The 15,627-nt window shown below is 35.6% G+C and overlaps 1 non-coding gene across 1 annotated transcript; it reads left to right on the top strand.

The window, feature by feature from the left end:
* Positions 1-14,107: 14,107 nt before the first annotated feature.
* LOC117312319 (U6 spliceosomal RNA) lies at positions 14,108-14,214 on the top strand. The gene has a single exon (XR_004526571.1). It is a non-coding gene; the product is annotated as a U6 spliceosomal RNA (small nuclear RNA).
* Positions 14,215-15,627: the final 1,413 nt, after the last annotated feature.

Here is a 15,627-nt window from a genome sequence, read left to right as displayed (position 1 = left end):
TGTATTAAAGGGGGTGTCTCAGCCAAGAACCTAGAAAGGTAGAAGGAAAACAATTTTTCTCCCCCACAAGCAGCACCAAAATATGGGGTGGTTAGTTTTTATGGGCTGGGTAATTTCATAGGCTAATGAGTGGGAGGATTATTCCAACTATTTTGGGGAAGGGAAGGAAATTTCCAGGAATTGGGGCATCACCCACTTTTTGGCCTTTTATAGTCATCCTCAGATCTGTCATGCCACCTGTGGGTGTGTCACTTAGCATTCAAATGTATTACAATGAGCGTATAATAAGGAAGTTGAATCTTCTGCCATCTTGGACCTAATTGCTTCTAACCAGTTTTGTCCCATCCAATTTTTCTCAAAGGTTGTGTCATTCTTTAAGGGTTGTGCCCTGCCCCCTTCCCTCTTATCTCAGTGGTGCAACTGGTACTCTACTCTAGGCAGTAGGGCTCTGGAGAAAAGTACAGTATTTCTACAAACTAAAAGGTATGATTTAAATGAAAAAGTAAAGTAGAATAAGATATATTCTTTTATGAAATTAATTAATATTTTAATCAAAAATTTTGAAGTTTGGCTGATGATTTGTAGAAAAATTGTAGGAAGAAGGAATTTTATGCATGCTCCGCAGAGTCAAAATAAGCCCTCGTTCAAATAGCTTTACACCAAATGTTTTAGGTCAGAGTAACTGTGTATTTAACAGTAATTACATCAGGTGACATGGATGGTCACTGCAGAATTTGTTCTAACAACATAATGTCAACTTAAAGAAAAACACACAATATAAAAACTGTGAGGTTAAGTTTTATTCAGGGTCTTACTGAAGACTGTAGCCCAGGAAACAGTCTCTCAGTAGCTCTGAGAGAACTTCTCTGAGAAGGTAGGGGAGAAGCCAGTCTGCATATGATTTTGGCTAGGGAATACATGTAGTCAAGCATGAAATGAAACAGGACCCTGTGGGGCCCTTGCTGGTACAAATCCCTTCCTTGTTCTCTGTTTCTTGTTTGTAGGAAATAGTCTTCATTCAGCCTCCTAGACCTTTCCTGAGTTCCAAAGGGCAGATTCAAGCAGTTGCTAATCAGGTAAGGGAGGGAATGAAGAAACAAGGGAGGAGCAATGAAGAAACAATAATGCAGCCTTGGGGCAGGGTCCTGGTTTCTCCTCAAGGGATATACATAACAATATCTTTGAGTTCTTCTGCAGGAACTAAGGCCCTCACCCAGGTTGGGGATGGTGACTTCAGGCTGAGCACAAGATTCCTGGAGCACTGCCCTGTTAACTCACCACCAACCAATCAGAAGAAAATCCCACACCCTGCAGCCCTCACCCCAAATTTTGCCCGTTTAAAAACTTCTCCCCCAAAACCATCCAGGAGTTTGGATTTTTTTGAGCACGAGCCACCCACTCTCCTTGCTTGGCCCTGCAATAAACCTTTCTCTGCTCCAAACTCTGATGTTTTGGTTTGTTTGGCCTCACTGTGCATCAGGCACACAAACTTGCTTTCAGTAACAAGAGTACATGTTGGTAAATGGTTGCTGCTGGTCACAAGGGACAGATATCTCAATGCATGATTTTAGTGCTTTTTTATGTATATGGGAAGATGTAAGAATCTGGGCTCATTAAAATTCTTCCTTAGATATACATCAAACTATCTGTGGGACCTGTTTTTCCAAAGTACAAGTGGCTCATCGGTTTTTCATATTGAACTCCCCTCAGGGTACACTTTTGGCCAGCAACTGCAGTGACCAATGACTTAATCCTTGCAGAATCGGTTGGTGAGCAACATAGTTTGTTTCATAATAATATACATACACCCATACAAATATAAATATACATACATGTCTATTGTTCTATTTTTAGTGTTAAAATTAAAACAAAAAAGCAGAGACTGGCCTTGAAAATTCTCTGAGCAGACAAAATCAGGTTAGTCACACAAACAAAGTTTAATTTAGCTTATTTTGAAAAACTAATTTGACCTGGGTGGTTTCTTGCTTATGCCCCTGGAAATCATAAGCAAAACTCAAACTGAGACCATGCAACTCAGACTGGGACTTGAACCCACGCACCAGGACTCAAACACAGCCAAAACCCAGATTGGGACTCGAACACACGTTCTTTTGACTGAGATCACACACCTGGTCTCAGGACTTAATGAAGCTCAGGTTCTTGATGTCTCATCACAGAAAGAATTCAGTAAGAGACAAAGTGATAAATAAGAAGTGGATTCATTTAGAGAGAAACACACTCCACAGACAGAGTATGGGCCATCTCAGAAGGCAAAAGTGGCACCAAGGTATAGGGTTGTCAGTTTTTATAGGGGTGGGTAATTTCATAGGCTAATGAGTAGTATTCCAGCTCTTTTGGAGGAAAGGGTGGGGATTTCTAGGAACTGAGTCACCACCCACTTTTTGACCTTTATGGTTGGCCTTGGAACTGTCATGCCACCTGTGGGTGTGTCATTTAGCTTGCTGATGTGTTGCAATGAGCATATACTGAGGCTCAGGGTCTAGTTGAATTCAACTTGTCTGCCATCTTGGACCTATTTGGTTCTAATCAGTTTATGTCATGTTCTCCAGCTATGTCATTCTTTTAAAGGTTGTGACCTGCCCCTTTCCCTCCTGTTTCAAAACTGTTTTCCAAAATTGAAATGAGGTAACCAGTAACCAATTCCCTATCATTTAAGAAAATTCTAATATTATAACCAATCATTACAAAGAGTAACTTAGTCATTGCCTTCCCACTATATAAGCTGCTATAAAACAATATACCACTGAGCTCCATTCATGTTTTGGTTTGAGTGCTCCTGGCTTGCAAACTGTTTGTGTGTGTGTGTGTTCATGATAAACTTTTACTAATTACTACTACAGTGATTCAGTGGTTTTACTTCTGTAATTTCTAAACTTTAACATTGATTTAATATGACATGATATGTATGTGTCCATAAACATATTATATCTTTCACATTTACATATTTTTAGGAAATATTTTATAACCATAAAGCTACTGAGATCTCTAAAGATCTGTACTGTGCTTATTCTAAAAAGAGAAAAACCAAGATTGCAAGCTAAAAAATAAAAAAGCTTATTTTTATTAGACATTTTATATTTTAAGGAATTAGGAGTAGGGGGAAATTCCAAGTAAAAAACGATTTTTCTTCAAAAACTTCTGACTACTTCATAAATTGAAACTTCCTGAGGACAGATGGACACCTGCTAGGATTTAATAGTTCATTCTGAGGCACTTTCCTTTTTAGTTGCAAATTTCTGCTGTTCATTTCAAGTATGGTTTTAAACTTTGTTTTTACTTTTAAATAAAAATTCTTCCTACTCTTTTGATATGCTGATATCCTATGATATCTCACCTTTTATTCAAACTACAGTGAATACTTCCTCCCTAGTCTCCTTTTGCCTATCTTTTTTTTTTATTCCCCCAAAGGCATTTCCTTGAAATGTAATACATGGCTTTATACTTCATAAACCCATGGAATTTAAAATCTTTTTTACCTATGATCTCATTTCTTTGATTCCTTCCCACTTTCAAGCAATTCCTGCATGGTTGTGAAACATACATTTAGAATAATTTCTTCTTGTTGAATTCTCTAGTTTAGACAATGTAATTGACCTCTCAGAAACCAGGAAACCTTTCTGGTCTATTTTTAGCTATATTTGTCACCCACCAGCTGTCGAGGTAGTTAAAATTCCCCTGGAGAACACTGTTAAACAGTGTTATTGAGTGTTGCATTTCAAGTTCAAAATTTTACAGCACTGAAACCTGTGTTGTGTGCATAGTGGCTTCACCTCTTAACAGGGATCAATATTGCTTTTGTTCTGCTTTAAACTTAAATAGAAAGAGTGTCAGTAAACTCTGATCAAAATCATATAAATATGATCTCTTCCTTTATCAAATAAAATTAAGACAAATATTTCTGGATAATAGTAGATAAGCAGCACAGTAATTTTATAGATAACATACATATTTTTTATATGACTATCAGAAAAATTTTCCTCTTAAAAACAGAAAATATGTTTGGAAAATTACTGAAAATAGGGAGAAATTAGGTCAACATGTAATATAAGTGCTTTGTATTTAAAATGAAATACTGAAGTAAAAAAGAATGAAATAATTATAGATTTGAAATATGTAAATTGAAAAACAATTTTCATCTTTAAAAATAATGCCTTTCTGTTTTCACATAAGTCTAAATTTTGTTGTAAGTAAATTTTAGAAAATAGAGCTTTAAAATAGTATATTGTACTTGGTCTATAGTTGCTAAATTTCACAAAATAAAAGAATTACAGGGCTTCCCTGGTGGCGCAGTGGTTGAGAGTCCGCCTGCCGATGCAGGTGACGTGGGTTCGTGCCCCGGTCCGGGAAGATCACACATGCCGAGGAGCGGCTGGGCCCGTGAGCCATAGCCACTGAGCCTGCGCGTCCGGAGCCTGTGCTCCACAACGGGAAAGGCCACAACAGTGAGGGGCTCATGTACCACAAAAAAAAAAAAAAAAGAATTACAAAGGTGAAAAGCATGTATAGTTTTCAACAGCTCTTCATCCACTGAAATTAATTGACCATAAATTTGTTAGCAGTTGGACTCTGAAGTGGGATGGGACAAAGGTACAGGTACATATTATTTTAATGAACAATGATGTGTGAAAGGAATCATAGCCTTGTCAACAAGATAATGGTGAATTATATAGCTTATTTGTGGATGAAAGGCTGTGTGACAAGCACATGGAGTAATCTGTAAAATATGCCAGTTAAAGTTCTTATTTGAAAAGGAAAAACTCAAGGAAATGCATAGCTTTCAGGACATGTCCATTAAATAAATATACTGAAGTCCTGTTTCAAAGATTTTGGATGAAATAGAACAATTTATTGGTTTTCTATTGCCTCTGTAACAAATTTACCATAAACAGTAGCTTAATGCAAGATACATTTATTATCCTACAGTTCTGAAGGTCAGAAGTCTGACATAGGTCTCACTGGACTAAAATCAAGATGTGGTCAGGGCTGAGGTCCTTTCTGGAAGCTCTAGGGGAGAGTTCACTTTCTCCTTATTTGGATTCAGTTTCTTGTGGTTGTAGGTCTGAGATCAGTGTATGGGTTCAGAACAGACTTCCTCAGGATGTGCCACTTGTGGCATGTGGGTTATTTTGAGCTAAAGACAATGAAGACCATGCAAGCTCAAGAGAAACTGCTACTTCCTTAATTAACTAGAAGAATTTAAATTGGGGCTTTTTCCCAGAAAAAAAGTTATTCCCAGAGATACATTTTATCTGGGTGGCCCCATATGTATGGCAGGGCAAACATCTAATTACCAAACATCTGTTCTTCCTCTTATTATCCTGGGAATGACCTTCCTGTCCTTGAAAGCCCCAGGTCCCTATCCCATTCCTTATCTCTGGATGGCATGTATATCTCATTTTAATTTTTCTGTCTTTGACCCTCTTATGTATGTGGGATCCCTGTAAGTATGAAATTAAATTTGATTTTCTCCTGTTAATCTGTCTCATGACAATATAATTCGTAGACCAGCCAGAAGAACCAAGAAAGGTAGAGGACAGTTTTCTTCCTCCCTGACATCAGCTCTTCCTGGCTGGCTGTCAGCTGTCACCTCTCAGCTTCCAGAGGCTGCCTTTGATCCTTGAATCACAGCTGTCTTCTTCCATCTTCAAAGCAAGTAACAACATGCTGAGTCCCTCTCATGAATCAAATCTCCCCTTCTTTCCTCTCATCTCTGACAAAGCCAGGAAAGGTCCTCTAATTTTAAAGATTCCTGAAGTAAGATTGGGTCAACCAGGACCCTGCCCTTAATCACACCTACAAAGTCTCTTTTGCCATGTGAGGCAACATATTCATGAGGTTCCAAGGGTAGAGTATAGACATCTATTGCAGGGGGCCCTTATGCTGCCTGCCATGACTCTCAACATTGATTACTTTACCCAGTGCATTTGTTTGGTAAGGCTGACATAACAAAATACCACAGACTAGGGGCTTAAACAACCAAAATGTATTTTCCTCACAGTTCTATAGGCTACAAGTCCAAAATAGAGGTGTCAGCAGATTTGATTTCTTCTGAGGCCTCTCTACTTGGCTAGCAGATGGTCACCTTCTTGTTGTGTCTTTACATGGTCTTTTCTCTGTGTACATGCAGGCCTGGTATCTCTTTGTGTGACCAAATTTCCGTTCCTTAGAAGGACACTATTCAAATTAGATTAGGGTCCACCCTAAAGTCCTCATTCTAACTTAATCACCTCTTTGAAGACCTACCTCCAAATACAGTCACATTCTGAGGTATTGAGGATTAGGGCTTCAACATATGAATTTTGGGGAGAGGCAATTCAGCCCATAAAAGACAGTACTTTGGGCATTATGAGAGCTGGGAGTTTACAATGCCACTTCTCTCAAAGTGCAACTGAGAAAACCAGTAATCAGATAAACCAAGTAGCTCAAGGTTATGTAGGCAGTCCATTGTATGTCAAGAGCTCCAATCAAGTACAGCACATTTGCAGTGCAAACTTAATTTTCCCAATATGCCATGTTCCCCCTCCACACAGTCATATAATTTTAATACATATCTTACCAAAATTCAATTGTAGGGCTTGATTTTGCAAAATGAGCACATAAAAGAATAGTAATATGTGCTTATCTACTGTGGTTTCTGAATATGAAACACTATTTTCGGGGGTGGGGGGGTGACCCATGTATTTTCACAGGCTTAAACTTCTGAATGATTGGCTCTCCTGAGTTTTGTTTTGTTTTATGTTTTTACCAGGAGTACGTCTTTTCAGGACTCAAGGAAAACACCACCTCACCACATTAAACATAAACTAAATTAATTTTAAGGACTTAATAGATATATTCAGTCTACCACATAATAATGAAATGACTCTAGCTCTGACTTTAAATAACACATGGTGAATTAAGGCATCAGAAAAGGAAACTGGAAATCCTAATAGACTGTGGGTTTATGCTATGACTTGGGGTAGTCCAGGCTTCACACAGGAGACACACAGAGAAGAAATGGAGCAGTTGAGGGGTTGGATTGGGACAGCTGACTGGAGGAGATAGCATTGAGTTTACCAGGGGAAAGGGAGTTGAGTGGAGAGAGAATGGAAGCAGCGGTGTGAATTCAGCAAGTATGAGGCTCAGAATAGAGAGAGACAGCATTGGTAATTTAAAGAATGACAGCATTGTTAAATGTAAAAAACTGAATGTAAGTTAGTTCATTTTGCCCAGAATCTGGAGTACCACGAGTGGATCTGAAAGGTAGAGAGAAAAGGCAATGATTGGAAAATGGTACATTCGTGGAAAGTTATGAAAATAGAGATATAACCTAGGTCCTCACGATGAAAGGCCTAGTATGCTCTCCAAAAACGTTAGGATTTCATCATGAAAGCAAATGAGAGTTCCTGAAGAACTGAAGTAGATAAATAGAATGAACGTATTTATATTTTATCAAAACAAGTCCAGTTGATGAGTAAAAGATAAATAGGGGTGGGATATGAGAGTATGAAACAAGAAATAAAAAGCTGCAGCAATAATAGAAAATAATAACTAATTGAACTCATTATTTTGGTGGATGCTTAAATGATGCACTTTCTATCGACTTAACTTTTGGAGTAGGTATTCTTTTAAGCCATATTTTAGTAATGAGGAAACTCAAATCAGAGAATTCAAATGACTTTCCCAAAATAAAATATCTGTTGAGTGATAGAGGTATGATTTGAGGTCTGGCAATCTGACTCCTGAGCTCATGCTCTTAAATACTACACAATCCACATCCTCAAGGAAGGTAAGACAATGAAATAAAGTCCAGAGGACTCAGGACACAGGAAAAATGGACAAAACAGGTTAATATATTGATTTTAAAAGTTGAGGAAGGTAAGAAGAATGCTAGCTCAGGAAACCCACCTTTACAGAAATCTCTGTGATTCCATGGCAATTTGTGTATTCCTCAATTGCATACATTTTCAAATTTACTTTTAGTGGGTTTGCTTTCTCCTTCCTATACCTGACTTCAAACTCTTCATGGATAAGGATTAAGTTTTAAGAGAGAGAAGCCTAGAATAATCTGTTATAGAAAGAATCAGAGAAGCTTCTCTTTCCTCATATTAAACAAATCTTGAGTGTTGATTCTTAATTAGTCACCTACTGATTATGTGCTCCTTTGACAAGTTACTTCATTTTGTTAATTATTTCATTAATTACATATGAATTTATGACGATAATGAAGATTTCACTTTAGGATTAATTTGTCTATGTAGCTGCAGCATTGGTTAGTAAACGTTAATTATCTTTGCTTCATTGTTTTGGTCTTCAAGGAAACTTCAATCAGAGGATAAGTCATCTAATACTGTTTAAAGTATCTCTATTTTTCTCATTTCCAAAGAGAAAAGATGCAGTTGATTCAGTATTAAAGGAAGTTAATGTGAAGAAAAAATATTATAATATTAAACTATTATTCAGCTAGATTCTTATGTAAATAGCCTTTGTGTCAAAGATACTTACACAAGCAGAGATCACTACTTTAGCATATCCCATTGCACTCAGCATTACTCCCAACCAGGACCACTGTCACAGGCTGCACGTAGAAGGGCCCCATACTTGCTTTCACGCTCTGTTGTTGATACGTTGAAATACCTAATAATTTTTGAAAAAGAAGACTGCACTTACATTTTGTACTTGGTGCCAAAAATTATGTAGTTGGTCTAGTTCCCACCTATCGAAATATAGATAGCTGGCACTCTCCTCCTTACTCTTTCAACATTAATTAAAATTAAATACATCAAAACCCAATTAATTCTATTTATTACACATAGATATTGAGAATTCTAGAAAATCACAACCTTGCAAATGTTCATTAACATTAAATACATTTAATGGATTTTTAAAATTTAACTGCTCTAGGTCCCCAAGGCGAGGTATCCTCACCAAAAATCTAAGTTTCACAATGTATTTGGGTTTTGACTGAAAATTTTACCCATAGCAGTGCCAGGACTCACATTCTAAGTATCTCCTTTGTGCCTATCCTTCTTCAAAGACTTCAAAGTCAGCTACTGTGGTATAATCCATATGTAAAGAAAGGGAAAGGGAGGGATATTCTCCATTGTATTTCTATATTTTTATTTTTCTTCTATCTGAAACCTTCCCAGTTCTTTTAGAAGGTTTTCTCAAATTTTTTTTCCCACTTCTCCTAGTGATCATCTAATGAAAAATCTACAACTGGTTAGGCTAGGAAGGTTAATTCTTTACACATTCATTTAATAATTTTTATTAAATCACTATACTTCACCTAGCATTCACCTAGCAGAGGATATAGCAGTGAGGAAGCTACAAAATCCTTTCCCTGTGGGAGCTTAAATTCTAGTGGTCATTTATACCTTTTAGGTAACTCTGACACATATAATATCAGAACTACAAGAACAAAGCCCATTAATAACTTAGATATCTTTTCTTTGATAAATACATTTTCATTTTTCATGGGCAAAATTTTGAGGTTTTTTTTTTTTGAGCTGGAAGGAAATTTTGATGTCACTAGTCTTAGGAATGATAGGGTTTGTGGATAAATCATTCTCTTAAAAATCAAATTCTCTTTAAATGTGAATCTACTCATCTATTTATTTTACAGTATTTGTTGTACAGTTTTCAGAATCCAAAAAAAAGGGTACTAAATGTCAACTAAAATTACGACTGAAAACAAACCTGTTAGGGAATACAGCTATGATTGAATCAGATTATCAGCTAAGATTATACTGTTTTTCTGAGATTTAATGAAATTTGTGTTTCCTAAGATATGTCTTAACACTCTGTTCTTCTGTTCTTTCTTAAATTCTTGTCCCCATTTCTGCTTCCAAGTTCCTTCTGCTGAGTTATACATCTCACTTTTACAACTGTTTCCTCTTAGCCTCTCACAAATCCAGTTGTAAAATACAGTTCTCATCAGTGGATGTAGCATATATTAGAAGTTTTGAAACAAAGAAGTCTTTTGCTCCACAAAACTCACAAGTGAATATTTAATTTTTTTTATTATTACTTAGCAAGAACTTTATTCTTTATTAAGAATTGTTCTATATCAGTTATTTTGATCACCTTGAAAATTTCCACATAAATTCTAGCTCCAGACAATGATTCTTAGGCTATTTTCATTTTTATATTTTGCCCTCTTTTGGTGTTTAATCCAGCCTCCAAATTCCTGTTCATTTCCTATCAATGTAGTTTAGCTGATTTCTATTTTTTGCCTTATATAATCACTTATATCAAATGAGTTTTTAGCAAAAAATGTCAGTTTTATTTCTTAGAGGTAATTTGCTGTAAGAAGTTTAAAATAATACTTTAAAAACTACTGTAAGTAATTGAGTTATTTAATATAATATGTACAAAGTTAGAGAAGTACAGGGCACTATAGGAATCCACAGGAGAGGTATTTTGGTGATATTAGGATGGGCTGGCTCCCCAGTTGAAGTGGCACTTAAGATGAGAAGCAATGAAACTATGTGCTATATATAGACTGAGGAAAGGAAAGTGTTAAATACTCAAAACCAAAGCTGAGAAGATACTTGGGAAAGTGACAAGAATTCAATATGCTTGGAGGGTGGCGTGTGGACCACAAGGAGATGGATGCAGAAAGGAGGCGAAAGTAGAACAGGGTTATGATCACTAGGGATAATCACTGTAGGCTATTAAAAAGTTTGAACTTCTTCCTAAAAATGAAAACACTGGAAAGGTTTTAAGCAAAGTGATAACAATCTGTTCTCTACTTCAGAAATTTTGCAATGGCTACAATAGCCACAATGGATCCCAGGGAACAAATGTGAAAATTCAGAAACTAGTTACGAAGTACAGTATTGTGGAAATTCAGGTGATAAATGATTGTGGTTTGAAGCAGGATAATAGCATAGGGAATGGAGAAAAAGGAAGAGGTGTAAGAGGGTTCACTGTGAACCAATGTTGACAAAAATTCATTGATTTTGAAATTCACTGCATGTTAGAGAAGTCAGTTGATTTATATTTTTGATATTAAAGGCAAAGTGTATCTGACTAAACTGATTGTCTGTTATTTAAGTGGTTTTTGTTGCCTGTCCCCAAGATTTGATTTACACTTTGGAAATGACAGAAAATGAAAAATTCCTTTTATACTTTTTAACTTGATATTTTTAGACAAAATACCAATAAAGAAAAACAAATGAGTTACACAATTCTTTCCCTCAGATACGAGAGGTGGAACTTTAAGACTTGCTTCCTTTATCTTTTCAGAGAATCCCATTGAGTTTAGGACTGGGAAAGACTTTAAAGCACTTTCTTTTCAAATTACATATTTGATAAGAGGATTCCATTAAAAGCATCCTTATGAGGGTCACATAATCTGGGGCTTCTCAAACTTCAGTGTGTATATGAATGACATGAGGATCTTGTTAAAATGTGAATTCCAAGTCTGTAATTTTGAGAGGAGTAATTTTAATAAGTTTTAATGTGAAATTTTGAGGCTTTAATACTGTTCCAGCTGTTGCTGATGTTCATGATGGACTATATTTTGAGTACTATGGGTCTAACTTACACTTGAAAACAACTCCTAGTTAAACCAAGTTCATTGCTAATCCTGACATTATGGCATCATGAGAGAACACTGTTGAGTCCAGAATTTAGGTTAAATGAAAAAACTTTTATCTTTTATTTATACATGTTTACTATCTCCTAATCTGAGAGCCAGCTTAAACTCAAGTTTTCTCTGCAAAGTGAAGGGTAGATGGTATCTTTCTGTAGGACTCCTTGAATTAACTGGGGATAACCGATTGAGCCACATAACCCAGTGAATTAACTGAACAAAATAGGCACCATTTAATTTAGTTTAAAAGTGACAGTGTAATATATCTACATCTACAAGCAAATTCCTTCACTTTACGTATTTTTTGAAGATTCATTTACATGAATACTACTTCAGACTAAGCTTTAGAGACATATCACCAAATCTGGAAATACTTAGTTATCTTAGCACATTTCAATTTGCATCTTATCTTATATAAATATTTTGGAATGAATACTGAAAGCCGTATAGTTATAGAATTTGACCCCATGTTTGTCTGTTTGAAAGCCTTTGTTTTTTCCATTATTACTTGACCATCTGTATTTTTTCTCCAAAGTTAAATTGTAAAAAGATCAATTTGAGTCCGTTTCTATTTCTCTTATCTATAACATTCAGTAATAAGAAGAAAAAGAAGAAGAAGAAGGTCACCTAATTCACAGGTTCATTTAGTGAATTAGAGTCAATATGAGTACTCATCTGGTATACAGAAGGTGCTTATAAATTGTACTGGTTGGTGTAATTAGTAGAATTATTAAACTTACGTCCTCAAGCTCTTAAAAATAGTCAGTATCCTTCTCCCTGTCAGAGAATGTGCAGTGAAGTTGGGAGACTTCCTGCCTCATTCACCAGGGGTCTCTCTTGGGGCTTTTCATAGGCTCCTAACTTCTTTATATATATATTTTTTTTCATTTTCAATGACATTTATCGTTTTCTTTCTAATTTTATAAGGAATACATGTTCACTGCAGACAACTAGAAATACATAAAAGCACATCACCAGACACTTGGTTTGCTTCCATATCTTGGCTATTGTAAATAATGCTGCAATGATAATAAGTGTGCATATATCTTTACATATTTTACAATTTATATAAATACGGGTGGTTTATAACAGTATAACTTCACATGCAGAAGAGTCGCTCCTATTGTTAAACTAAGTTAGAAATTTAGAATGAAGGTCAAACCAAGACGTGTGATTTCTATAAACGTTTCACAGACTCACTAATACATTTTTGGAGAGTTTAACTTCATATTTAACTTTTATTTAAGAAGCTTCAGTGGTCTTTCACATGTCTAGTGTTGTTTTGAAAAATAAGAAAAGAAAACACAAGACAAATATTATTCCTTAAATTATTTCTGGTTATAATTTTAAAATAAAATAAATATTTGATTTAGCAATAATATGTGAATTACTGGCAGTGGTGAGGTCATGAATGTAAATGAGCTGGAAAAGTTCCACATGACATAAAGTCCATTTAGAAAAAGTGAGAAAATTACTGGCCTTGCCATATGAGAAATATTTATGTAATTAGGTTGATTTTTGGTGTATTTGTTTTATGCTTGAATTTATTAACTGATCATTTGTAAAGTTTATAAAACTTTCTTTTCTGTTCATTGTTTATGCTTTCTATTTAGCTGTGCAGTGGAATCAAAGACACATGAATGAATATAATGTTTTTATAATTATTTGTTCATCAGCAATGAGCATTCAAGTTTTTCTGGTATTATGAAATCATTGGTTTGATACAAATAATACACAATGATTTTACTAAGTCAGAAAGTGACAATATAGAGTTCTCATCTAGTGGAACATTTTTGCTTGGACAAAATTATTTTAAACAAAAAACTAATAAAAGCAAAACAATAGAAAACAGTAACAGTTTTTATTGCCTTTGTATTTTTAAGTTTTGTCTAAAATTTCCTGTTTTCCTTCAATAAACACTTATTATCAGAAAATATATTTGTTTAGTTGACATATTTAATTTTTAAATAATCAACTTGCTAATATTAACTTAGTTAGCAAAGAATTATTACCTCATATGAAGTAGCTAAATCTATTTACACAACTAAAATCCATCTGAAGTGTCAATATCCTCTTCCACCATATTGTTTCACCACACAAACCTTCAGTGGCAAAATCTCATCTTTTATGAAATAAGTAATAATCTTTTTTGTAATGTGATGGCTGTATGGGGGTAATGCTTAGAATTATTATTATTATTATTATTTTTTTCTGTACATGGACCTCCCGTTGCGGAGCACAGGCTCTGGACACACAGGCTCAGCGGCCATGGCTCATGGGCCCAGCCACTCCGCGGCATGTGGGATCTTCCCGGACCGGGGCATGAACCCATGTCCCCTGCATCGGCAGGTGGACTCCCAACCACTGCGCCACCAGGGAAGCCCAGAATTATTATTTTTAAGAGGAGAATCTCTAGCCCTCCTTGATCTATAGCCCTCTCATATACACAGCCCTTGAAACATGGGGTATATTGATTCCAGACAGCCTCCTATTAAAAAAAAAGATCAGGTGCTTGTTTTGGGAGTACATATTGTAAAATTGGAATGAAAACACCTAGACTAGCATGGACCCTGATCAAAGATGACAGACAAATTTGTGAAGCGTTCGTATTTTTATTCTCTAATGAAAATTAAAGTAGCTGAGTTTTGTTTTTTCATTTTTAAAGATTGAGCTGTATGATGCCTAATTAGGTTTAAACAAATGAGATACAAATGAAATAAAAATACTATAATTTTACTTAAGAGCTCACAAAAATGAAGTAATTTATAATTTTAAGAAAATTTTCCTTGGTATGTAGCCAAATGTTAATTTTTAAATGGTGTGTTTTTACCTTTCTTTCCCTTTGTAACTTAGTTTATAAAAAACAACTTTAAAAAAGCACTTTTATAAATTCATAAAATTATCCAGATTACCTGCTTTGCATTGCTCAAGTTCATAACAGAATTGTTTACTTCTTCTTTTCTTTTTTTCTAGGTAAACTTGATGCTGATATTGACAACTGATGTAACGGTAGTATTATTAACACTTTGCTTCAAATAAAAACAAGTCCAGGAGTAGATAAGGAGAGACCTTATTCAAAAAGACTAATACAATAGGGGGAAACCTTGGAGCTCAGAAATCTGCAAGTGCCTCAAAATCAAACACAGAAAGGCTTTTCTTTTATAGAGAGAGGTAAGCAGAGCTTAGCAGAAACTTTTAAGAGGAAGTTGGACAAACAAGGAGTGTGTAAATAACATAATAGATGCAATCTGTTGACTGAAAAAAATGCACAAACTAAAAACTGAGAATTATGTTTAATTTGGTGGACATACTGAGGACTTAAGCCTGGGATACAGCCTCTCAGATAGCTCGGAGGGACTGTTCCAAAGAGGTAAGGGAAGAGCCAGAATATGTAGGAGTTTTTGCACACTCAAAGAGAACAAAAAACAAAACAAAACAAAAACAGGTAGTTTTTTTTAATCTTTTTAATCAAAAGATTACTGTTAAAGAAAACCAGACATCTCAAGTTAATGAATTTAGTGCTCTTCTACGTATGGGAAGATGTAAGAGTCTGACTGGGCTCATTGAAATCATCCTTTTAATACGCACCTTAACTATCTAGGGTCACGGTGTGCAATTTTTTTTGTTGAAAGGTATGACAGGAAATGTGTCTGCTGGGCCTGCTGATTTGGGGATTGAGGGGGAGTGCATATTCTGTACCTTAGCATTTGACTCAGGGATGGGGACAAGCTAAAGTTCAGGGAACTGTGGGGAAAGAGAAGCCTGAATAAAGTTTGGTCAAGACAAAGCAGAGGAAAAGAAATACACAATTGTGAATACTTGGTCAGGAGCTATAACAGTATATTGTGTGTGTGTGTGTGTGTGTGTGTGTGTGTGTGTGTGTGTGTGTAAGTACACTTATTGGTGGCTCAGTGTTTCACTTTGTTTGTGATAAGCTATTTTGATGGTTTGGTATGTAGCTGTGGTATTAGATAAAGATATTTGATTTTTGTCCCCTTCCTGTCTCCTAAAACCAAGCTCCTAAAAAG

The sequence above is a fragment of the Tursiops truncatus genome, chromosome 4 (assembly GCF_011762595.2).
Source record: "Tursiops truncatus isolate mTurTru1 chromosome 4, mTurTru1.mat.Y, whole genome shotgun sequence".
Taxonomy (NCBI): Eukaryota; Metazoa; Chordata; class Mammalia; order Artiodactyla; family Delphinidae; genus Tursiops; species Tursiops truncatus.
Note: the sequence above shows the minus strand (reverse complement) of the source record. Positions and strands in the feature narration are given on the sequence as shown.